This window comes from Pelobates fuscus, chromosome 2, assembly GCF_036172605.1.
Source record: "Pelobates fuscus isolate aPelFus1 chromosome 2, aPelFus1.pri, whole genome shotgun sequence".
In the NCBI taxonomy this organism is placed as follows: Eukaryota; Metazoa; Chordata; class Amphibia; order Anura; family Pelobatidae; genus Pelobates; species Pelobates fuscus.
The window spans coordinates 353,552,905-353,574,125 of NC_086318.1; the positions used below are offsets into that span (position 1 = coordinate 353,552,905).

Sequence of the window (21,221 nt, forward strand, 5' to 3'; positions counted from 1 at the left end):
TTTTTTTCGCTCTTTGGAAACAGTTTTGCCAAGATTCTACTACAGCAGCCATTAGGCAGAGTACACAATCCGCTGGTCTACGTTCGTCCCCAAAGTCACACATTTCATGACTCCATCGATAGGAATGACCCTTGCCTAGCACCTGTCTTCTCTTCATCCACACTCAACAGGGCTGAAAGAACATTTGTGGTGGCTTTTTCAAAATTCCATGGTGTTCATTAGTAAGTGCTAGCGACCACCCAGCTATTCCTAAGGTTTGGTCTGATTGTCTCAAGCGGCAATTCACTGCCTTGATCCAGAAAATCTTTTTTTCCCAGAAATTCAATCAAACGTTACGTTCTGTTGGAAGACGCAATATAGGTCTCCAATTCTTTATTTCTTCCATTGCATTGAAGCATACAATAAATCAAAAGAAGTCAGGATAAAAAAATGATGAAAAAAAAGCTGAAAAGTTAAAATAAAAAGTGAAATTCTGGCTTAAAACTGGTCTCCAGAAAACATAGATAATAAAAATGATCAAGCCTAGGAAATGATTGTCGCTGCCTGCTTGATGCGGAAAGTAAGAGCCAAAGAAGACGGGTGCCGTGGCTGAAATTATCCTTCGTCAGAATTGGTGAAGTTCTCTATTTTTGTCAAACAAGCAAACACAGGGGAAAGCGCGAACGCAGTCCCCCACTACCATAAATTATGCAGTCGAGTTTCCCACATTTGAGGAAATCGCAGAGGTCAACTGGTACGGAGTGCAATGAACCAGCCTCACTCTGGGAGAGCCACCTTAGGGATCATGGCTATTGCTCCCCTGCCAGGTAAGTATGACATGACGGGTACATTCAAAGGCACGCCCGCTGGGAAGCCTTTCCTTTAGGCTGTGGTGAAATAATAAAGCAAGTAAAAAAAAAAAAAAGCAAATAAATAATCCAAATGATAGAAGGCTACAAAAGATTACCAAACCTCGTGGCTGATCGTTGTTTTCCTTAGCTACCAGTAATTTTAGTGCCTTCAGGTGGTTAGGTGTGAATAATTGAGCTGGATTCAGGGTGCGAAGGAGCAATTTGCATAAAGACAAATGCTAGGCCAATGAGCCGAAGAATGGGAATTCGTAGCATGTAGTGAGAATAGTGTGCTGCCGGAAACAAGTGAATTCAGTGGGAGAGAAAGGTAAAAGGGACATGCTAAGAAGCCAGCGGAAGGAATGGTGCAACAGAGCTCAGGAAGAAACGGGAGTCACGTAAGACACGCCCTAGACATGGGGCGCCATAAACTTTTATTAAACCAATCTTTCAGTCTCCTTAGAGCCTGTCAAAAATTGCCAATGCTGACTGTATTTCAAGTCATCATGGCGGGGTATTGGGTAAAGTTTTCAATTAGCAATAATCACGCCTCGGATTGACCTCATGGGCTACGATACTGCCACTGCGCAAAGTTAACCGTTCAAGTGGGCCAGCTTTTAAGAGCTACCACGTAAGGACACTTTAAGACAGCGGTGAGAAAAAGTTCATGACCATAAGCCATTGCAAATTATTGTGGGAGGCAATATTCTAATTAGGCCCGCTTCCTCCTACAGGGAAGCTTAAACCCCAACAAATTCCTCGGTCTTCTTATATGGCATCTTGGAATGGTTCCAAACCTATAACAGAGAGTGAGGGCAACCATATCTTGCAGCAAACCTTGTACAATTTTTTTTCTCTCTTTGGAAACGGTTTTGCCAAGATTCTACTACAGCAGCCATTAGGCAGAGTACACAATCCGCTGGTCTACGTTCGTCCCCAAAGTCACACATTTCATGACTCCATCGATAGGAATGACCCTTGCCTAGCACCTGTCTTCTCTTCATCCACACTCAACAGGGCTGAAAGAACATTTGTGGTGGCTTTTTCAAAATTCCATGGTGTTCATTAGTAAGTGCTAGCGACCACCCAGCTATTCCTAAGGTTTGGTCTGATTGTCTCAAGCGGCATTTCACTGCCTTGATCCAGAAAATCTTTTTTTCCCAGAAATTCAATCAAACGTTACGTTCTGTTGGAAGACGTAATATAGGTCTCCAATTCTTTATTTCTTCCATTGCATTGAAGCATACAATAAATCAAAAGAAGTCAGGATAAAAAAATGATGAAAAAAAAGCTGAAAAGTAAAAATAAAAAGTGAAATTCTGGCTTAAAACTGGTCTCCAGAAAACATAGATAATAAAAATGATCAAGCCTAGGAAATGATTGTCGCTGCCTGCTTGATGCGGAAAGTAAGAGCCAAAGAAGACGGGTGCCGTGGATGAAATTATCCTTCGTCAGAATTGGTGAAGTTCTCTATTTTTGTCAAACAAGCAAACACAGGGGAAAGCGCGAACGCAGTCCCCCACTACCATAAATTATGCAGTCGAGTTTCCCACATTTGAGGAAATCGCAGAGGTCAACTGGTACAGAATGCAATGAACCAGCCTCACTCTGGGAGAGCCACCTTAGGGATCATGGCTATTGCTCCCCTGCCAGGTAAGTATGACATGACGGGTACATTCAAAGGCACGCCCGCTGGGAAGCCTTTCCTTTAGGCTGTGGTGAAATAATAAAGCAAGTTAAAAAAAAAAAAGCAAATAAATAATCCAAATGATAGAAGGCTACAAAAGATTACCAAACCTCGTGGCTGATCGTTGTTTTCCTTAGCTACCAGTAATTTTAGTGCCTTCAGGTGGTTAGGTGTGAATAATTGAGCTGGATTCAGGGTGCGAAGGAGCAATTTGCATAAAGGCAAATGCTAGGCCAATGAGCCGAAGGATGGGAATTCGTAGCATGTAGTGAGAATAGTGTGCTGCCAGAAACAAGTGAATTCAGTGGGAGAGAAAGGTAAAAGGGAAATGCTAAGAAGCCAGCGGAAGGAATGGTGCAACAGAGCTCAGGAAGAAACGGGAGTCACGTAAGACACGCCCTAGACATGGGGCGCCATAAACTTTTATTAAACCAATCTTTCAGTCTCCTTAGAGCCTGTCAAAAATTGCCAATGCTGACTGTATTTCAAGTCATCATGGCGGGGTATTGGGTAAAGTTTTCAATTAGCAATAATCACGCCTCGGATTGACCTCATGGGCTACGATACTGCCACTGCGCAAAGTTAACTGTTCAAGTGGGCCAGCTTTTAAGAGCTACCATGTAAGGACACTTTAAGACAGCGGTGAGAAAAAGTTCATGACCATAAGCCATTGCAAAGGATTGTGGGAGGCAATATTCTAATTAGGCCCGCTTCCTCCTACAGGGAAGCTTAAACCCCAACAAATTCCTCGGTCTTCTTATATGGCATCTTGGAATGGTTCCAAACCTATAACAGAGAGTGAGGGCAACCATATCTTGCAGCAAACCTTGTACAATTTTTTTTCTCTCTTTGGAAACGGTTTTGCCAAGATTCTACTACAGCAGCCATTAGGCAGAGTACACAATCCGCTGGTCTACGTTCGTCCCCAAAGTCACACATTTCATGACTCCATCGATAGGAATGACCCTTGCCTAGCACCTGTCTTCTCTTCATCCACACTCAACAGGGCTGAAAGAACATTTGTGGTGGCTTTTTCAAAATTCCATGGTGTTCATTAGTAAGTGCTAGCGACCACCCAGCTATTCCTAAGGTTTGGTCTGATTGTCTCAAGCGGCAATTCACTGCCTTGATCCAGAAAATCTTTTTTTTCCCAGAAATTCAATCAAACGTTACGTTCTGTTGGAAGACGTAATATAGGGCTCCAATTCTTTATTTCTTCCATTGCATTGAAGCATACAATAAATCAAAAGAAGTCAGGATAAAAAAATGATGAAAAAAAAGCTGAAAAGTTAAAATAAAAAGTGAAATTCTGGCTTAAAACTGGTCTCCAGAAAACATAGATAATAAAAATGATCAAGCCTAGGAAATGATTGTCGCTGCCTGCTTGATGCGGAAAGTAAGAGCCAAAGAAGACGGGTGCCGTGGCTGAAATTAGCCTTCGTCAGAATTGGTGAAGTTCTCTATTTTTGTCAAACAAGCAAACACAGGAGAAAGCGCGAACGCAGTCCCCCACTACCATAAATTATGCAGTCGAGTTTCCCACATTTGAGGAAATCGCAGAGGTCAACTGGTACGGAGTGCAATGAACCAGCCTCACTCTGGGAGAGCCACCTTAGGGATCATGGCTATTGCTCCCCTGCCAGGTAAGTATGACATGACGGGTACATTCAAAGGCACGCCCGCTGGGAAGCCTTTCCTTTAGGCTGTGGTGAAATAATAAAGCAAGTTAAAAAAAAAAAAAGCAAATAAATAATCCAAATGATAGAAGGCTACAAAAGATTACCAAACCTCGTGGCTGATCGTTGTTTTCCTTAGCTACCAGTAATTTTAGTGCCTTCAGGTGGTTAGGTGTGAATAATTGAGCTGGATTCAGGGTGCAAAGGAGTAATTTGCATAAAGGCAAATGCTAGGCCAATGAGCCGAAGGATGGGAATTCGTAGCATGTAGTGAGAATAGTGTGCTGCCGGAAACAAGTGAATTCAGTGGGAGAGAAAGGTAAAAGGGAAATGCTAAGAAGCCAGCGGAAGGAATGGTGCAACAGAGCTCAGGAAGAAACGGGAGTCACGTAAGACACGCCCTAGACATGGGGCGCCATAAACTTTTATTAAACCAATCTTTCAGTCTCCTTAGAGCCTGTCAAAAATTGCCAATGCTGACTGTATTTCAAGTCATCATGGCGGGGTATTGGGTAAAGTTTTCAATTAGCAATAATCACGCCTCGGATTGACCTCATGGGCTACGATACTGCCACTGCGCAAAGTTAACTGTTCAAGTGGGCCAGCTTTTAAGAGCTACCATGTAAGGACACTTTAAGACAGCGGTGAGAAAAAGTTCATGACCATAAGCCATTGCAAAGGATTGTGGGAGGCAATATTCTAATTAGGCCCGCTTCCTCCTACAGGGAAGCTTAAACCCCAACAAATTCCTCGGTCTTCTTATATGGCATCTTGGAATGGTTCCAAACCTATAACAGAGAGTGAGGGCAACCATATCTTGCAGCAAACCTTGTACAATTTTTTTTCTCTCTTTGGAAACGGTTTTGCCAAGATTCTACTACAGCAGCCATTAGGCAGAGTACACAATCCGCTGGTCTACGTTCGTCCCCAAAGTCACACATTTCATGACTCCATCGATAGGAATGACCCTTGCCTAGCACCTGTCTTCTCTTCATCCACACTCAACAGGGCTGAAAGAACATTTGTGGTGGCTTTTTCAAAATTCCATGGTGTTCATTAGTAAGTGCTAGCGACCACCCAGCTATTCCTAAGGTTTGGTCTGATTGTCTCAAGCGGCAATTCACTGCCTTGATCCAGAAAATCTTTTTTTCCCAGAAATTCAATCAAACGTTACGTTCTGTTGGAAGACGTAATATAGGGCTCCAATTCTTTATTTCTTCCATTGCATTGAAGCATACAATAAATCAAAAGAAGTCAGGATAAAAAAAAAGCTGAAAAGTTAAAATAAAAAGTGAAATTCTGGCTTAAAACTGGTCTCCAGAAAACATAGATAATAAAAATGATCAAGCCTAGGAAATGATTGTCGCTGCCTGCTTGATGCGGAAAGTAAGAGCCAAAGAAGACGGGTGCCGTGGCTGAAATTATCCTTCGACAGAATTGGTGAAGTTCTCTATTTTTGTCAAACAAGCAAACACAGGGGAAAACGCGAACGCAGTCCCCCACTACCATAAATTATGCAGTCGAGTTTCCCACATTTGAGGAAATCGCAGAGGTCAACTGGTACGGAGTGCAATGAACCAGCCTCACTCTGGGAGAGCCACCTTAGGTATCATGGCTATTGCTCCCCTGCCAGGTAAGTATGACATGACGGGTACATTCAAAGGCACGCCCGCTGGGAAGCCTTTCCTTTAGGCTGTGGTGAAATAATAAAGCAAGTTAAAAAAAAAAAAAGCAAATAAATAATCCAAATGATAGAAGGCTACAAAAGATTACCAAACCTCGTGGCTGATCGTTGTTTTCCTTAGCTACCAGTAATTTTAGTGCCTTCAGGTGGTTAGGTGTGAATAATTGAGCTGGATTCAGGGTGCGAAGGAGCAATTTGCATAAAGGCAAATGCTAGGCCAATGAGCCGAAGGATGGGAATTCGTAGCATGTAGTGAGAATAGTGTGCTGCCGGAAACAAGTGAATTCAGTGGGAGAGAAAGGTAAAAGGGAAATGCTAAGAAGCCAGCGGAAGGAATAGTGCAACATAGCTCAGGAAGAAACAGGAGTCACGTAAGACACGCCCTAGACATGGGGCGCCATAAACTTTTATTAAACCAATCTTTCAGTCTCCTTAGAGCCTGTCAAAAATTGCCAATGCTGACTGTATTTCAAGTCATCATGGCGGGGTATTGGGTAAAGTTTTCAATTAGCAATAATCACGCCTCGGATTGACCTCATGGGCTACGATACTGCCACTGCGCAAAGTTAACTGTTCAAGTGGGCCAGCTTTTAAGAGCTACCACGTAAGGACACTTTAAGACAGCGGTGAGAAAAAGTTCATGACCATAAGCCATTGCAAAGGATTGTGGGAGGCAATATTCTAATTAGGCCCGCTTCCTCCTACAGGGAAGCTTAAACCCCAACAAATTCCTCGGTCTTCTTATATGGCATCTTGGAATGGTTCCAAACCTATAACAGAGAGTGAGGGCAACCATATCTTGCAGCAAACCTTGTACAATTTTTTTTCTCTCTTTGGAAACGGTTTTGCCAAGATTCTACTACAGCAGCCATTAGACAGAGTACACAATCCGCTGGTCTACGTTCGTCCCCAAAGTCACACATTTCATGACTCCATCAATAGGAATGACCCTTGCCTAGCACCTGTCTTCTCTTCATCCACACTCAACAGGGCTGAAAGAACATTTGTGGTGGCTTTTTCAAAATTCCATGGTGTTCATTAGTATGTGCTAGCGACCACCCAGCTATTCCTAAGGTTTGGTCTGATTGTCTCAAGCGGCAATTCACTGCCTTGATCCAGAAAATCTTTTTTTCCCAGAAATTCAATCAAACGTTACGTTCTGTTGGAAGACGTAATATAGGTCTCCAATTCTTTATTTCTTCCATTGCATTGAAGCATACAATAAATCAAAAGAAGTCAGGATAAAAAAATGATGAAAAAAAAGCTGAAAAGTAAAAATAAAAAGTGAAATTCTGGCTTAAAACTGGTCTCCAGAAAACATAGATAATAAAAATGATCAAGCCTAGGAAATGATTGTCGCTGCCTGCTTGATGTGGAAAGTAAGAGCCAAAGAAGACGGGTGCCGTGGCTGAAATTATCCTTCATCAGAATTGGTGAAGTTCTCTATTTTTGTCAAACAAGCAAACACAGGGGAAAGCGCGAACGCAGTCCCCCACTACCATAAATTATGCAGTCGAGTTTCCCACATTTGAGGAAATCGCAGAGGTCAACTGGTACGGAGTGCAATGAACCAGCCTCACTCTGGGAGAGCCACCTTAGGGATCATGGCTATTGCTCCCCTGCCAGGTAAGTATGACATGACGGGTACATTCAAAGGCACGCCCGCTGGGAAGCCTTTCCTTTAGGCTGTGGTGAAATAATAAAGCAAGTTAAAAAAAAAAAAAGCAAATAAATAATCCAAATGATAGAAGGCTACAAAAGATTACCAAACCTCGTGGCTGATCGTTGTTTTCCTTAGCTACCAGTAATTTTAGTGCCTTCAGGTGGTTAGTTGTGAATAATTGAGCTGGATTCAGGGTGCGAAGGAGCAATTTGCATAAAGACAAATGCTAGGCCAATGAGCCGAAGAATGGGAATTCGTAGCATGTAGTGAGAATAGTGTGCTGCCGGAAACAAGTGAATTCAGTGGGAGAGAAAGGTAAAAGGGACATGCTAAGAAGCCAGCGGAAGGAATGGTGCAACAGAGCTCAGGAAGAAACGGGAGTCACGTAAGACACGCCCTAGACATGGGGCGCCATAAACTTTTATTAAACCAATCTTTCAGTCTCCTTAGAGCCTGTCAAAAATTGCCAATGCAGACTGTATTTCAAGTCATCATGGCGGGGTATTGGGTAAAGTTTTCAATTAGCAATAATCACGCCTCGGATTGACCTCATGGGCTACGATACTGCCACTGCGCAAAGTTAACTGTTCAAGTGGGCCAGCTTTTAAGAGCTACCACGTAAGGACACTTTAAGACAGCGGTGAGAAAAAGTTCATGACCATAAGCCATTGCAAATTATTGTGGGAGGCAATATTCTAATTAGGCCCGCTTCCTCCTACAGGGAAGCTTAAACCCCAACAAATTCCTCGGTCTTCTTATATGGCATCTTGGAATGGTTCCAAACCTATAACAGAGAGTGAGGGCAACCATATCTTGCAGCAAACCTTGTACAATTTTTTTTCTCTCTTTGGAAACGGTTTTGCCAAGATTCTACTACAGCAGCCATTAGGCAGAGTACACAATCCGCTGGTCTACGTTCGTCCCCAAAGTCACACATTTCATGACTCCATCGATAGGAATGACCCTTGCCTAGCACCTGTCTTCTCTTCATCCACACTCAACAGGGCTGAAAGAACATTTGTGGTGGCTTTTTCAAAATTCCATGGTGTTCATTAGTAAGTGCTAGCGACCACCCAGCTATTCCTAAGGTTTGGTCTGATTGTCTCAAGCGGCAATTCACTGCCTTGATCCAGAAAATCTTTTTTTCCCAGAAATTCAATCAAACGTTACGTTCTGTTGGAAGACGTAATATAGGTCTCCAATTCTTTATTTCTTCCATTGCATTGAAGCATACAATAAATCAAAAGAAGTCAGGATAAAAAAATGATGAAAAAAAAGCTGAAAAGTTAAAATAAAAAGTGAAATTCTGGCTTAAAACTGGTCTCCAGAAAACATAGATAATAAAAATGATCAAGCCTAGGAAATGATTGTCGCTGCCTGCTTGATGTGGAAAGTAAGAGCCAAAGAAGACGGGTGCCGTGGCTGAAATTATCCTTCATCAGAATTGGTGAAGTTCTCTATTTTTGTCAAACAAGCAAACACATGGGGAAAGCGCGAACGCAGTCCGCCACTACCATAAATTATGCAGTTGAGTTTCCCACATTTGAGGAAATCGCAGAGGTCAACTGGTACGGAGTGCAATGAACCAGCCTCACTCTGGGAGAGCCACCTTAGGGATCATGGCTATTGCTCCCCTGCCAGGTAAGTATGACATGACGGGTACATTCAAAGGCACGCCCGCTGGGAAGCCTTTCCTTTAGGCTGTGGTGAAATAATAAAGCAAGTTAAAAAAAAAAAAAAAAAAAAGCAAATAAATAATCCAAATGATAGAAGGCTACAAAAGATTACCAAACCTCGTGGCTGATCATTGTTTTCCTTAGCTACCAGTAATTTTAGTGCCTTCAGGTGGTTAGGTGTGAATAATTGAGCTGGATTCAGGGTGCGAAGGAGCAATTTGCATAAAGGCAAATGCTAGGCCAATGAGCCGAAGGATGGGAATTCGTAGCATGTAGTGAGAATAGTGTGCTGCCGGAAACAAGTGAATTCAGTGGGAGAGAAAGGTAAAAGGGAAATGCTAAGAAGCCAGCGGAAGGAATGGTGCAACAGAGCTCAGGAAGAAACGGGAGTCACGTAAGACACGCCCTAGACATGGGGCGCCATAAACTTTTATTAAACCAATCTTTCAGTCTCCTTAGAGCCTGTCAAAAATTGCCAATGCTGACTGTATTTCAAGTCATCATGGCGGGGTATTGGGTAAAGTTTTCAATTAGCAATAATCACGCCTCGGATTGACCTCATGGGCTACGATACTGCCACTGCGCAAAGTTAACTGTTCAAGTGGGCCAGCTTTTAAGAGCTACCATGTAAGGACACTTTAAGACAGCGGTGAGAAAAAGTTCATGACCATAAGCCATTGCAAAGGATTGTGGGAGGCAATATTCTAATTAGGCCCGCTTCCTCCTACAGGGAAGCTTAAACCCCAACAAATTCCTCGGTCTTCTTATATGGCATCTTGGAATGGTTCCAAACCTATAACAGAGAGTGAGGGCAACCATATCTTGCAGCAAACCTTGTACAATTTTTTTTCTCTCTTTGGAAACGGTTTTGCCAAGATTCTACTACAGCAGCCATTAGGCAGAGTACACAATCCGCTGGTCTACGTTCGTCCCCAAAGTCACACATTTCATGACTCCATCGATAGGAATGACCCTTGCCTAGCACCTGTCTTCTCTTCATCCACACTCAACAGGGCTGAAAGAACATTTGTGGTGGCTTTTTCAAAATTCCATGGTGTTCATAAGTAAGTGCTAACGACCACCCAGCTATTCCTAAGGTTTGGTCTGATTGTCTCAAGCGGCAATTCACTGCCTTGATCCAGAAAATCTTTTTTTCCCAGAAATTCAATCAAACGTTACGTTCTGTTGGAAGACGTAATATAGGGCTCCAATTCTTTATTTCTTCCATTGCATTGAAGCATACAATAAATCAAAAGAAGTCAGGATAAAAAAATGATGAAAAAAAAGCTGAAAAGTTAAAATAAAAAGTGAAATTCTGGCTTAAAACTGGTCTCCAGAAAACATAGATAATAAAAATGATCAAGCCTAGGAAATGATTGTCGCTGCCTGCTTCATGCGGAAAGTAAGAGCCAAAGAAGACGGGTGCCGTGGCTGAAATTATCCTTCGTCAGAATTGGTGAAGTTCTCTATTTTTGTCAAACAAGCAAACACAGGGGAAAGCGCGAACGCAGTCCCCCACTACCATAAATTATGCAGTTGAGTTTCCCACATTTGAGGAAATCGCAGAGTTCAACTGGTACGGAGTGCAATGAACCAGCCTCACTCTGGGAGAGCCACCTTAGGGATCATGGCTATTGCTCCCCTGCCAGGTAAGTATGACATGACGGGTACATTCAAAGGCACGCCCACTGGGAAGCCTTTCCTTTAGGCTGTGGTGAAATAATAAAGCAAGTTAAAAAAAAAAAAAGCAAATAAATAATCCAAATGATAGAAGGCTACAAAAGATTACCAAACCTCGTGGCTGATCGTTGTTTTCCTTAGCTACCAGTAATTTTAGTGCCTTCAGGTGGTTAGGTGTGAATAATTGAGCTGGATTCAGGGTGCGAAGGAGCAATTTGCATAAAGGCAAATGATAGGCCAATGAGCCGAAGGATGGGAATTCGTAGCATAGAGTGAGAATAGTGTGCTGCCGGAAACAAGTGGATTCAGTGGGAGAGAAAGGTAAAAGGGAAATGCAAGGAAGCCAGCGGAAGGAATGGTGCAACAGAGCTCAGGAAGAAACGGGAGTCACGTAAGACACGCCCTAGACATGGGGCGCCATAAACTTTTTTTAAACCAATCTTTCAGTCTCCTTAGAGCCTGTCAAAAATTGCCAATGCTGACTGTATTTCAAGTCATCATGGCGGGGTATTGGGTAAAGTTTTCAATTAGCAATAATCACGCCTCGGATTGACCTCATGGGCTACGATACTGCCACTGCGCAAAGTTAACTGTTCAAGTTGGCCAGCTTTTAAGAGCTACCACGTAAGGACACTTTAAGACAGCGGTGAGAAAAAGTTCATGACCATAAGCCATTGCAAAGGATTGTGGGAGGCAATATTCTAATTAGGCCCGCTTCCTCCTACAGGGAAGCTTAAACCCCAACAAATTCCTCGGTCTTCTTATATGGCATCTTGGAATGGTTCCAAACCTATAACAGAGAGTGAGGGCAACCATATCTTGCAGCAAACCTTGTACAATTTTTTTTCTCTCTTTGGAAACGGTTTTGCCAAGATTCTACTACAGCAGCCATTAGGCAGAGTACACAATCCGCTGGTCTACGTTCGTCCCCAAAGTCACACATTTCATGACTCCATCGATAGGAATGACCCTTGCCTAGCACCTGTCTTCTCTTCATCCACACTCAACAGGGCTGAAAGAACATTTGTGGTGGCTTTTTCAAAATTCCATGGTGTTCATTAGTAAGTGCTAGCGACCACCCAGCTATTCCTAAGGTTTGGTCTGATTGTCTCAAGCGGCAATTCACTGCCTTGATCCAGAAAATCTTTGTTTCCCAGAAATTCAATCAAACGTTACGTTCTGTTGGAAGACGTAATATAGGTCTCCAATTCTTTATTTCTTCCATTGCATTGAAGCATACAATAAATCAAAAGAAGTCAGGATAAAAAAATGATGAAAAAAAAGCTGAAAAGTTAAAATAAAAAGTGAAATTCTGGCTTAAAACTGGTCTCCAGAAAACATAGATAATAAAAATGATCAAGCCTAGGAAATGATTGTCGCTGCCTGCTTGATGCGGAAAGTAAGAGCCAAAGAAGACGGGTGCCGTTGCTGAAATTATCCTTCGTCAGAATTGGTGAAGTTCTCTATTTTTTCCAAACAAGCAAACACAGGGGAAAGCGCGAACGCAGTCCCCCACTACCATAAATTATGCAGTCGAGTTTCCCACATTTGAGAAAATCGCAGAGGTCAACTGGTACGGAGTGCAATGAACCAGCCTCACGCTGGGAGAGCCACCTTAGGGATCATGGCTATTGCTCCCCTGCCAGGTAAGTATGACATGACGGGTACATTCAAAGGCACGCCCGCTGGGAAGCCTTTCCTTTAGGCTGTGGTGAAATAATAAAGCAAGTTAAAAAAAAAAAAAAGCAAATAAATAATCCAAATGATAGAAGGCTACAAAAGATTACCAAACCTCGTGGCTGATCGTTGTTTTCCTTAGCTACTAGTAATTTTAGTGCCTTCAGGTGGTTAGGTGTGAATAATTGAGCTGGATTCAGGGTGCGAAGGAGCAATTTGCATAAAGGCAAATGCTAGACCAATGAGCCGAAGGATGGGAATTCGTAGCATGGAGTGAGAATAGTGTGCTGCCGGAAACAAATGGATTCAGTGGGAGAGAAAGGTAAAAAGGAAATGCTAAGAAGCCAGCGGAAGGAATGGTGCAACAGAGCTCAGGAAGAAACGGGAGTCACGTAAGACACGCCCTAGACATGGGGCGCCATAAACTTTTTTTAAACCAATCTTTCAGTCTCCTTAGAGCCTGTCAAAAATTGCCAATGCTGACTGTATTTCAAGTCATCATGGCGGGGTATTGGGTAAAGTTTTCAATTAGCAATAATCACGCCTCGGATTGACCTCATGGGCTACGAAACTGCCACTGCGCAAAGTTAACTGTTCAAGTGGGCCAGCTTTTAAGAGCTACCACGTAAGGACACTTTAAGACAGCGGTGAGAAAAAGTTCATGACCATAAGCCATTGCAAAGGATTGTGGGAGGCAATATTCTAATTAGGCCCGCTTCCTCCTACAGGGAAGCTTAAACCCCAACAAATTCCTCGGTCTTCTTATATGGCATCTTGGAATGGTTCCAAACCTATAACAGAGAGTGAGGGCAACCATATCTTGCAGCAAACCTTGTACAATTTTTTTTCTCTCTTTGGAAACAGTTTTGCCAAGATTCTACTACAGCAGCCATTAGGCAGAGTACACAATCCGCTGGTCTACGTTCGTCCCCAAAGTCACACATTTCATAACTCCATCGATAGGAATGACCCTTGCCTAGCACCTGTCTTCTCTTCATCCACACTCAACAGGGCTGAAAGAACATTTGTGGTGGCTTTTTCAAAATTCCATGGTGTTCATTAGTAAGTGCTAGCGACCACCCAGCTATTCCTAAGGTTTGGTCTGATTGTCTCAAGCGGCAATTCACTGCCTTGATCCAGAAAATCTTTTTTTCCCAGAAATTCAATCAAACGTTACGTTCTGTTGGAAGACGTAATATAGGTCTCCAATTCTTTATTTCTTCCATTGCATTGAAGCATACAATAAATCAAAAGAAGTCAGGATAAAAAAATGATGAAAAAAAAGCTGAAAAGTTAAAATAAAAAGTGAAATTCTGGCTTAAAACTGGTCTCCAGAAAACATAGATAATAAAAATGATCAAGCCTAGGAAATGATTGTCGCTGCCTGCTTGATGTGGAAAGTAAGAGCCAAAGAAGACGGGTGCCGTGGCTGAAATTATCCTTCGTCAGAATTGGTGAAGTTCTCTATTTTTGTCAAACAAGCAAACACAGGGGAAAGCGCGAACGCAGTCCCCCACTACCATAAATTATGCAGTCGAGTTTCCCACATTTGAGGAAATCGCAGAGGTCAACTGGTACGGAGTGCAATGAACCAGCCTCACTCTGGGAGAGCCACCTTAGGGATCATGGCTTTTGCTCCCCTGCCAGGTAAGTATGACATGACGGGTACATTCAAAGGCACGCCTGCTGGGAAGCCTTTCCTTTAGGCTGTGGTGAAATAATAAAGCAAGTTTAAAAAAAAAAAAAAAGCAAATAAATAATCCAAATTATAGAAGGCTACAAAAGATTACCAAACCTCGTGGCTGATCGTTGTTTTCCTTAGCTACCAGTAATTTTAGTGCCTTCAGGTGGTTAGGTGTGAATAATTGAGCTGGATTCAGGGTGCGAAGGAGCAATTTGCATAAAGGCAAATGCTAGGCCAATGAGCCGAAGGATGGGAATTCGTAGCATGTAGTGAGAATAGTGTGCTGCCGGAAACAAGTGAATTCAGTGGGAGAGAAAGGTAAAAGGGAAATGCTAAGAAGCCAGCGGAAGGAATGGTGCAACAGAGCTCAGGAAGAAACGGGAGTCACGTAAGACACGCCCTAGACATGGGGCGCCATAAACTTTTATTAAACCAATCTTTCAGTCTCCTTAGAGCCTGTCAAAAATTGCCAATGCTGACTGTATTTCAAGTCATCATGGCGGGGTATTGGGTAAAGTTTTCAATTAGCAATAATCACGCCTCGGATTGACCTCATGGGCTACGATACTGCCACTGCGCAAAGTTAACTGTTCAAGTGGGACAGCTTTTAAGAGCTACCACGTAAGGACACTTTAAGACAGCGGTGAGAAAAAGTTCATGACCATAAGCCATTGCAAATTATTGTGGGAGGCAATATTCTAATTAGGCCCGCTTCCTCCTACAGGGAAGCTTAAACCCCAACAAATTCCTCGGTCTTCTTATATGGCATCTTGGAATGGTTCCAAACCTATAACAGAGAGTGAGGGCAACCATATCTTGCAGCAAACCTTGTACAATTTTTTTTCTCTCTTTGGAAACGGTTTTGCCAAGATTCTACTACAGCAGCCATTAGGCAGAGTACACAATCCGCTGGTCTCCGTTCGTCCCCAAAGTCACACATTTCATGACTCCATCGATAGGAATGACCCTTGCCTAGCACCTGTCTTCTCTTCATCCACACTCAACAGGGCTGAAAGAACATTTGTGGTGGCTTTTTCAAAATTCCATGGTGTTCATTAGTAAGTGCTAGCGACCACCCAGCTATTCCTAAGGTTTGGTCTGATTGTCTCAAGCGGCAATTCACTGCCTTGATCCAGAAAATCTTTTTTTCCCAGAAATTCAATCAAACGTTACGTTCTGTTGGAAGACGTAATATAGGTCTCCAATTCTTTATTTCTTCCATTGCATTGAAGCATACAATAAATCAAAAGAAGTCAGGATAAAAAAATGATGAAAAAAAAGCTGAAAAGTTAAAATAAAAAGTGAAATTCTGGCTTAAAACTGGTCTCCAGAAAACATAGATAATAAAAATGATCAAGCCTAGGAAATGATTGTAGCTGCCTGCTTGATGTGGAAAGTAAGAGCCAAAGAAGACGGGTGCCGTGGCTGAAATTATCCTTCATCAGAATTGGTGAAGTTCTCTATTTTTGTCAAACAAACAAACACAGGGGAAAGCGCGAACGCAGTCCCCCACTACCATAAATTATGCAGTCGAGTTTCCCACATTTGAGGAAATCGCAGAGGTCAACTGGTACGGAGTGCAATGAACCAGCCTCACTCTGGGAGAGCCACCTTAGGGATCATGGCTATTGCTCCCCTGCCAGGTAAGTATGACATGACGGGTACATTCAAAGGCACGCCCGCTGGGAAGCCTTTCCTTTAGGCTGTGGTGAAATAATAAAGCAAGTTAAAAAAAAAAAAAAAGCAAATAAATAATCCAAATGATAGAAGGCTACAAAAGATTACCAAACCTCGTGGCTGATCGTTGTTTTCCTTAGCTACCAGTAATTTTAGTGCCTTCAGGTGGTTAGGTGTGAATAATTGAGCTGGATTCAGGGTGCGAAGGAGCAATTTGCATAAAGGCAAATGCTAGGCCAATGAGCCGAAGGATGGAATTCGTAGCATGGAGTGAGAATAGTGTGCTGCCGGAAACAAGTGAATTCAGTGGGAGAGAAAGGTAAAAGGGAAATGCTAAGAAGCCAGCGGAAGGAATGGTGCAACAGAGCTCAGGAAGAAACGGGAGTCACGTAAGACACGCCCTAGACATGGGGCGCCATAAACTTTTATTAAACCAATCTTTCAGTCTCCTTAGAGCCTGTCAAAAATTGCCAATGCTGACTGTATTTCAAGTCATCATGGCGGGGTATTGGGTAAAGTTTTCAATTAGCAATAATCACGCCTCGGATTGACCTCATGGGCTACGATACTGCCACTGCGCAAAGCTAGCTGTTCAAGTGGGCCAGCTTTTAAGAGCTACCACGTAAGGACACTTTAAGACAGCGGTGAGAAAAAGTTCATGACCATAAGCCATTGCAAAGGATTATGGGAGGCAATATTCTAATTAGGCCCGCTTCCTCCTACAGGGAAGCTTAAACCCCAACAAATTCCTCGGTCTTCTTATATGGCATCTTGGAATGGTTCCAAACCTATAACAGAGAGTGAGGGCAACCATATCTTGCAGCAAACCTTGTACAATTTTTTTTCTCTCTTTGGAAACAGTTTTGCCAAGATTCTACTACAGCAGCCATTAGGCAGAGTACACAATCCGCTGGTCTACGTTCGTCCCCAAAGTCACACATTTCATGACTCCATCGATAGGAATGACCCTTGCCTAGCACCTGTCTTCTCTTCATCCACACTCAACAGGGCTGAAAGAACATTTGTGGTGGCTTTTTCAAAATTCCATGGTGTTCATAAGTAAGTGCTAACGACCACCCAGCTATTCCTAAGGTTTGGTCTGATTGTCTCAAGCGGCAATTCACTGCCTTGATCCAGAAAATCTTTTTTTCCCAGAAATTCAATCAAACGTTACGTTCTGTTGGAAGACGTAATATAGGGCTCCAATTCTTTATTTCTTCCATTGCATTGAAGCATACAATAAATCAAAAGAAGTCAGGATAAAAAAATGATGAAAAAAAAGCTGAAAAGTTAAAATAAAAAGTGAAATTCTGGCTTAAAACTGGTCTCCAGAAAACATAGATAATAAAAATGATCAAGCCTAGGAAATGATTGTCGCTGCCTGCTTCATGCGGAAAGTAAGAGCCAAAGAAGACGGGTGCCGTGGCTGAAATTATCCTTCGTCAGAATTGGTGAAGTTCTCTATTTTTGTCAAACAAGCAAACACAGGGGAAAGCGCGAACGCAGTCCCCCACTACCATAAATTATGCAGTTGAGTTTCCCACATTTGAGGAAATCGCAGAGTTCAACTGGTACGGAGTGCAATGAACCAGCCTCACTCTGGGAGAGCCACCTTAGGGATCATGGCTATTGCTCCCCTGCCAGGTAAGTATGACATGACGGGTACATTCAAAGGCACGCCCACTGGGAAGCCTTTCCTTTAGGCTGTGGTGAAATAATAAAGCAAGTTAAAAAAAAAAAAAGCAAATAAATAATCCAAATGATAGAAGGCTACAAAAGATTACCAAACCTCGTGGCTGATCGTTGTTTTCCTTAGCTACCAGTAATTTTAGTGCCTTCAGGTGGTTAGGTGTGAATAATTGAGCTGGATTCAGGGTGCGAAGGAGCAATTTGCATAAAGGCAAATGATAGGCCAATGAGCCGAAGGATGGGAATTCGTAGCATAGAGTGAGAATAGTGTGCTGCCGGAAACAAGTGGATTCAGTGGGAGAGAAAGGTAAAAGGGAAATGCAAGGAAGCCAGCGGAAGGAATGGTGCAACAGAGCTCAGGAAGAAACGGGAGTCACGTAAGACACGCCCTAGACATGGGGCGCCATAAACTTTTTTTAAACCAATCTTTCAGTCTCCTTAGAGCCTGTCAAAAATTGCCAATGCTGACTGTATTTCAAGTCATCATGGCGGGGTATTGGGTAAAGTTTTCAATTAGCAATAATCACGCCTCGGATTGACCTCATGGGCTACGATACTGCCACTGCGCAAAGTTAACTGTTCAAGTTGGCCAGCTTTTAAGAGCTACCACGTAAGGACACTTTAAGACAGCGGTGAGAAAAAGTTCATGACCATAAGCCATTGCAAAGGATTGTGGGAGGCAATATTCTAATTAGGCCCGCTTCCTCCTACAGGGAAGCTTAAACCCCAACAAATTCCTCGGTCTTCTTATATGGCATCTTGGAATGGTTCCAAACCTATAACAGAGAGTGAGGGCAACCATATCTTGCAGCAAACCTTGTACAATTTTTTTTCTCTCTTTGGAAACGGTTTTGCCAAGATTCTACTACAGCAGCCATTAGGCAGAGTACACAATCCGCTGGTCTACGTTCGTCCCCAAAGTCACACATTTCATGACTCCATCGATAGGAATGACCCTTGCCTAGCACCTGTCTTCTCTTCATCCACACTCAACAGGGCTGAAAGAACATTTGTGGTGGCTTTTTCAAAATTCCATGGTGTTCATTAGTAAGTGCTAGCGACCACCCAGCTATTCCTAAGGTTTGGTCTGATTGTCTCAAGTGGCAATTCACTGCCTTGATCCAGAAAATCTTTGTTTCCCAGAAATTCAATCAAACGTTACGTTCTGTTGGAAGACGTAATATAGGTCTCCAATTCTTTATTTCTTCCATTGCATTGAAGCATACAATAAATCAAAAGAAGTCAGGATAAAAAAATGATGAAAAAAAAGCTGAAAAGTTAAAATAAAAAGTGAAATTCTGGCTTAAAACTGGTCTCCAGAAAACATAGATAATAAAAATGATCAAGCCTAGGAAATGATTGTCGCTGCCTGCTTGATGCGGAAAGTAAGAGCCAAAGAAGACGGGTGCCGTTGCTGAAATTATCCTTCGTCAGAATTGGTGAAGTTCTCTATTTTTTCCAAACAAGCAAACACAGGGGAAAGCGCGAACGCAGTCCCCCACTACCATAAATTATGCAGTCGAGTTTCCCACATTTGAGAAAATCGCAGAGGTCAACTGGTACGGAGTGCAATGAACCAGCCTCACGCTGGGAGAGCCACCTTAGGGATCATGGCTATTGCTCCCCTGCCAGGTAAGTATGACATGACGGGTACATTCAAAGGCACGCCCGCTGGGAAGCCTTTCCTTTAGGCTGTGGTGAAATAATAAAGCAAGTTAAAAAAAAAAAAAAGCAAATAAATAATCCAAATGATAGAAGGCTACAAAAGATTACCAAACCTCGTGGCTGATCGTTGTTTTCCTTAGCTACTAGTAATTTTAGTGCCTTCAGGTGGTTAGGTGTGAATAATTGAGCTGGATTCAGGGTGCGAAGGAGCAATTTGCATAAAGGCAAATGCTAGACCAATGAGCCGAAGGATGGGAATTCGTAGCATGGAGTGAGAATAGTGTGCTGCCGGAAACAAATGGATTCAGTGGGAGAGAAAGGTAAAAAGGAAATGCTAAGAAGCCAGCGGAAGGAATGGTGCAACAGAGCTCAGGAAGAAACGGGAGTCACGTAAGACACGCCCTAGACATGGGGCGCCATAAACTTTTTTTAAACCAATCTTTCAGTCTCCTTAGAGCCTGTCAAAAATTGCCAATGCTGACTGTATTTCAAGTCATCATGGCGGGGTATTGGGTAAAGTTTTCAATTAGCAATAATCACGCCTCGGATTGACCTCATGGGCTACGATACTGCCACTGCGCAAAGTTAACTGTTCAAGTGGGCCAGCTTTTAAGAGCTACCACGTAAGGACACTTTAAGACAGCGGTGAGAAAAAGTTCATGACCATAAGCCATTGCAAAGGATTGTGGGAGGCAATATTCTAATTAGGCCCGCTTCCTCCTACAGGGAAGCTTAAACCCCAACAAATTCCTCGGTCTTCTTATATGGCATCTTGGAATGGTTCCAAACCTATAACAGAGAGTGAGGGCAACCATATCTTGCAGCAAACCTTGTACAATTTTTTTTCTCTCTTTGGAAACAGTTTTGCCAAGATTCTACTACAGCAGCCATTAGGCAGAGTACACAATCCGCTGGTCTACGTTCGTCCCCAAAGTCACACATTTCATGACTCCATCGATAGGAATGACCCTTGCCTAGCACCTGTCTTCTCTTCATCCACACTCAACAGGGCTGAAAGAACATTTGTGGTGGCTTTTTCAAAATTCCATGGTGTTCATTAGTAAGTGCTAGCGACCACCCAGCTATTCCTAAGGTTTGGTCTGATTGTCTCAAGCGGCAATTCACTGCCTTGATCCAGAAAATCTTTTTTTCCCAGAAATTCAATCAAACGTTACGTTCTGTTGGAAGACGTAATATAGGTCTCCAATTCTTTATTTCTTCCATTGCATTGAAGCATACAATAAATCAAAAGAAGTCAGGATAAAAAAATGATGAAAAAAAAGCTGAAAAGTTAAAATAAAAAGTGAAATTCTGGCTTAAAACTGGTCTCCAGAAAACATAGATAATAAAAATGATCAAGCCTAGGAAATGATTGTCGCTGCCTGCTTGATGTGGAAAGTAAGAGCCAAAGAAGACGGGTGCCGTGGCTGAAATTATCCTTCGTCAGAATTGGTGAAGTTCTCTATTTTTGTCAAACAAGCAAACACAGGGGAAAGCGCGAACGCAGTCCCCCACTACCATAAATTATGCAGTCGAGTTTCCCACATTTGAGGAAATCGCAGAGGTCAACTGGTACGGAGTGCAATGAACCAGCCTCACTCTGGGAGAGCCACCTTAGGGATCATGGCTTTTGCTCCCCTGCCAGGTAAGTATGACATGACGGGTACATTCAAAGGCACGCCTGCTGGGAAGCCTTTCCTTTAGGCTGTGGTGAAATAATAAAGCAAGTTTAAAAAAAAAAAAAAAGCAAATAAATAATCCAAATTATAGAAGGCTACAAAAGATTACCAAACCTCGTGGCTGATCGTTGTTTTCCTTAGCTACCAGTAATTTTAGTGCCTTCAGGTGGTTAGGTGTGAATAATTGAGCTGGATTCAGGGTGCGAAGGAGCAATTTGCATAAAGGCAAATGCTAGGCCAATGAGCCGAAGGAT

At 42.7% G+C, this 21,221-nt stretch overlaps 25 non-coding genes across 25 annotated transcripts; all 25 read right to left on the reverse strand.

Annotated features, from left to right (window-relative positions):
* Nucleotides 1–647: 647 nt before the first annotated feature.
* On the reverse strand, nucleotides 648–814 carry LOC134589879 (U1 spliceosomal RNA). The gene has a single exon (XR_010086887.1). It is a non-coding gene; the product is annotated as a U1 spliceosomal RNA (small nuclear RNA).
* A 470-nt stretch (nucleotides 815–1,284) lies between these two features.
* LOC134592774 (U4 spliceosomal RNA) lies at nucleotides 1,285–1,425 on the reverse strand. Its single transcript, XR_010089351.1, has one exon. It is a non-coding gene; the product is annotated as a U4 spliceosomal RNA (small nuclear RNA).
* An 899-nt stretch (nucleotides 1,426–2,324) lies between these two features.
* On the reverse strand, nucleotides 2,325–2,491 carry LOC134590606 (U1 spliceosomal RNA). Its single transcript, XR_010087505.1, has one exon. It is a non-coding gene; the product is annotated as a U1 spliceosomal RNA (small nuclear RNA).
* A 469-nt stretch (nucleotides 2,492–2,960) lies between these two features.
* Nucleotides 2,961–3,101, reverse strand: LOC134592775 (U4 spliceosomal RNA). Its single transcript, XR_010089352.1, has one exon. It is a non-coding gene; the product is annotated as a U4 spliceosomal RNA (small nuclear RNA).
* Nucleotides 3,102–4,001: 900 nt separating this feature from the next.
* Nucleotides 4,002–4,168, reverse strand: LOC134590620 (U1 spliceosomal RNA). Its single transcript, XR_010087518.1, has one exon. It is a non-coding gene; the product is annotated as a U1 spliceosomal RNA (small nuclear RNA).
* Nucleotides 4,169–4,638: 470 nt separating this feature from the next.
* On the reverse strand, nucleotides 4,639–4,779 carry LOC134592776 (U4 spliceosomal RNA). Its single transcript, XR_010089353.1, has one exon. It is a non-coding gene; the product is annotated as a U4 spliceosomal RNA (small nuclear RNA).
* Nucleotides 4,780–5,667: 888 nt separating this feature from the next.
* On the reverse strand, nucleotides 5,668–5,834 carry LOC134591174 (U1 spliceosomal RNA). The gene has a single exon (XR_010087990.1). It is a non-coding gene; the product is annotated as a U1 spliceosomal RNA (small nuclear RNA).
* A 470-nt stretch (nucleotides 5,835–6,304) lies between these two features.
* On the reverse strand, nucleotides 6,305–6,445 carry LOC134592777 (U4 spliceosomal RNA). The gene has a single exon (XR_010089354.1). It is a non-coding gene; the product is annotated as a U4 spliceosomal RNA (small nuclear RNA).
* An 899-nt stretch (nucleotides 6,446–7,344) lies between these two features.
* On the reverse strand, nucleotides 7,345–7,511 carry LOC134589880 (U1 spliceosomal RNA). The gene has a single exon (XR_010086888.1). It is a non-coding gene; the product is annotated as a U1 spliceosomal RNA (small nuclear RNA).
* Nucleotides 7,512–7,981: 470 nt separating this feature from the next.
* LOC134593432 (U4 spliceosomal RNA) lies at nucleotides 7,982–8,122 on the reverse strand. The gene has a single exon (XR_010089915.1). It is a non-coding gene; the product is annotated as a U4 spliceosomal RNA (small nuclear RNA).
* A 900-nt stretch (nucleotides 8,123–9,022) lies between these two features.
* LOC134591497 (U1 spliceosomal RNA) lies at nucleotides 9,023–9,189 on the reverse strand. The gene has a single exon (XR_010088268.1). It is a non-coding gene; the product is annotated as a U1 spliceosomal RNA (small nuclear RNA).
* A 477-nt stretch (nucleotides 9,190–9,666) lies between these two features.
* Nucleotides 9,667–9,807, reverse strand: LOC134592778 (U4 spliceosomal RNA). The gene has a single exon (XR_010089355.1). It is a non-coding gene; the product is annotated as a U4 spliceosomal RNA (small nuclear RNA).
* Nucleotides 9,808–10,706: 899 nt separating this feature from the next.
* Nucleotides 10,707–10,873, reverse strand: LOC134591227 (U1 spliceosomal RNA). The gene has a single exon (XR_010088034.1). It is a non-coding gene; the product is annotated as a U1 spliceosomal RNA (small nuclear RNA).
* A 470-nt stretch (nucleotides 10,874–11,343) lies between these two features.
* Nucleotides 11,344–11,484, reverse strand: LOC134592779 (U4 spliceosomal RNA). The gene has a single exon (XR_010089356.1). It is a non-coding gene; the product is annotated as a U4 spliceosomal RNA (small nuclear RNA).
* An 899-nt stretch (nucleotides 11,485–12,383) lies between these two features.
* Nucleotides 12,384–12,550, reverse strand: LOC134590975 (U1 spliceosomal RNA). The gene has a single exon (XR_010087822.1). It is a non-coding gene; the product is annotated as a U1 spliceosomal RNA (small nuclear RNA).
* A 471-nt stretch (nucleotides 12,551–13,021) lies between these two features.
* Nucleotides 13,022–13,162, reverse strand: LOC134593603 (U4 spliceosomal RNA). The gene has a single exon (XR_010090061.1). It is a non-coding gene; the product is annotated as a U4 spliceosomal RNA (small nuclear RNA).
* An 899-nt stretch (nucleotides 13,163–14,061) lies between these two features.
* Nucleotides 14,062–14,228, reverse strand: LOC134589644 (U1 spliceosomal RNA). Its single transcript, XR_010086687.1, has one exon. It is a non-coding gene; the product is annotated as a U1 spliceosomal RNA (small nuclear RNA).
* Nucleotides 14,229–14,701: 473 nt separating this feature from the next.
* On the reverse strand, nucleotides 14,702–14,842 carry LOC134592780 (U4 spliceosomal RNA). The gene has a single exon (XR_010089357.1). It is a non-coding gene; the product is annotated as a U4 spliceosomal RNA (small nuclear RNA).
* Nucleotides 14,843–15,741: 899 nt separating this feature from the next.
* On the reverse strand, nucleotides 15,742–15,908 carry LOC134589881 (U1 spliceosomal RNA). The gene has a single exon (XR_010086889.1). It is a non-coding gene; the product is annotated as a U1 spliceosomal RNA (small nuclear RNA).
* A 471-nt stretch (nucleotides 15,909–16,379) lies between these two features.
* Nucleotides 16,380–16,520, reverse strand: LOC134592237 (U4 spliceosomal RNA). Its single transcript, XR_010088892.1, has one exon. It is a non-coding gene; the product is annotated as a U4 spliceosomal RNA (small nuclear RNA).
* An 899-nt stretch (nucleotides 16,521–17,419) lies between these two features.
* Nucleotides 17,420–17,586, reverse strand: LOC134591228 (U1 spliceosomal RNA). The gene has a single exon (XR_010088035.1). It is a non-coding gene; the product is annotated as a U1 spliceosomal RNA (small nuclear RNA).
* A 470-nt stretch (nucleotides 17,587–18,056) lies between these two features.
* Nucleotides 18,057–18,197, reverse strand: LOC134592781 (U4 spliceosomal RNA). Its single transcript, XR_010089358.1, has one exon. It is a non-coding gene; the product is annotated as a U4 spliceosomal RNA (small nuclear RNA).
* An 899-nt stretch (nucleotides 18,198–19,096) lies between these two features.
* On the reverse strand, nucleotides 19,097–19,263 carry LOC134590976 (U1 spliceosomal RNA). The gene has a single exon (XR_010087823.1). It is a non-coding gene; the product is annotated as a U1 spliceosomal RNA (small nuclear RNA).
* A 471-nt stretch (nucleotides 19,264–19,734) lies between these two features.
* LOC134592782 (U4 spliceosomal RNA) lies at nucleotides 19,735–19,875 on the reverse strand. Its single transcript, XR_010089359.1, has one exon. It is a non-coding gene; the product is annotated as a U4 spliceosomal RNA (small nuclear RNA).
* Nucleotides 19,876–20,774: 899 nt separating this feature from the next.
* LOC134589645 (U1 spliceosomal RNA) lies at nucleotides 20,775–20,941 on the reverse strand. The gene has a single exon (XR_010086688.1). It is a non-coding gene; the product is annotated as a U1 spliceosomal RNA (small nuclear RNA).
* Between the last annotated feature and the right edge of the window lie 280 nt (nucleotides 20,942–21,221).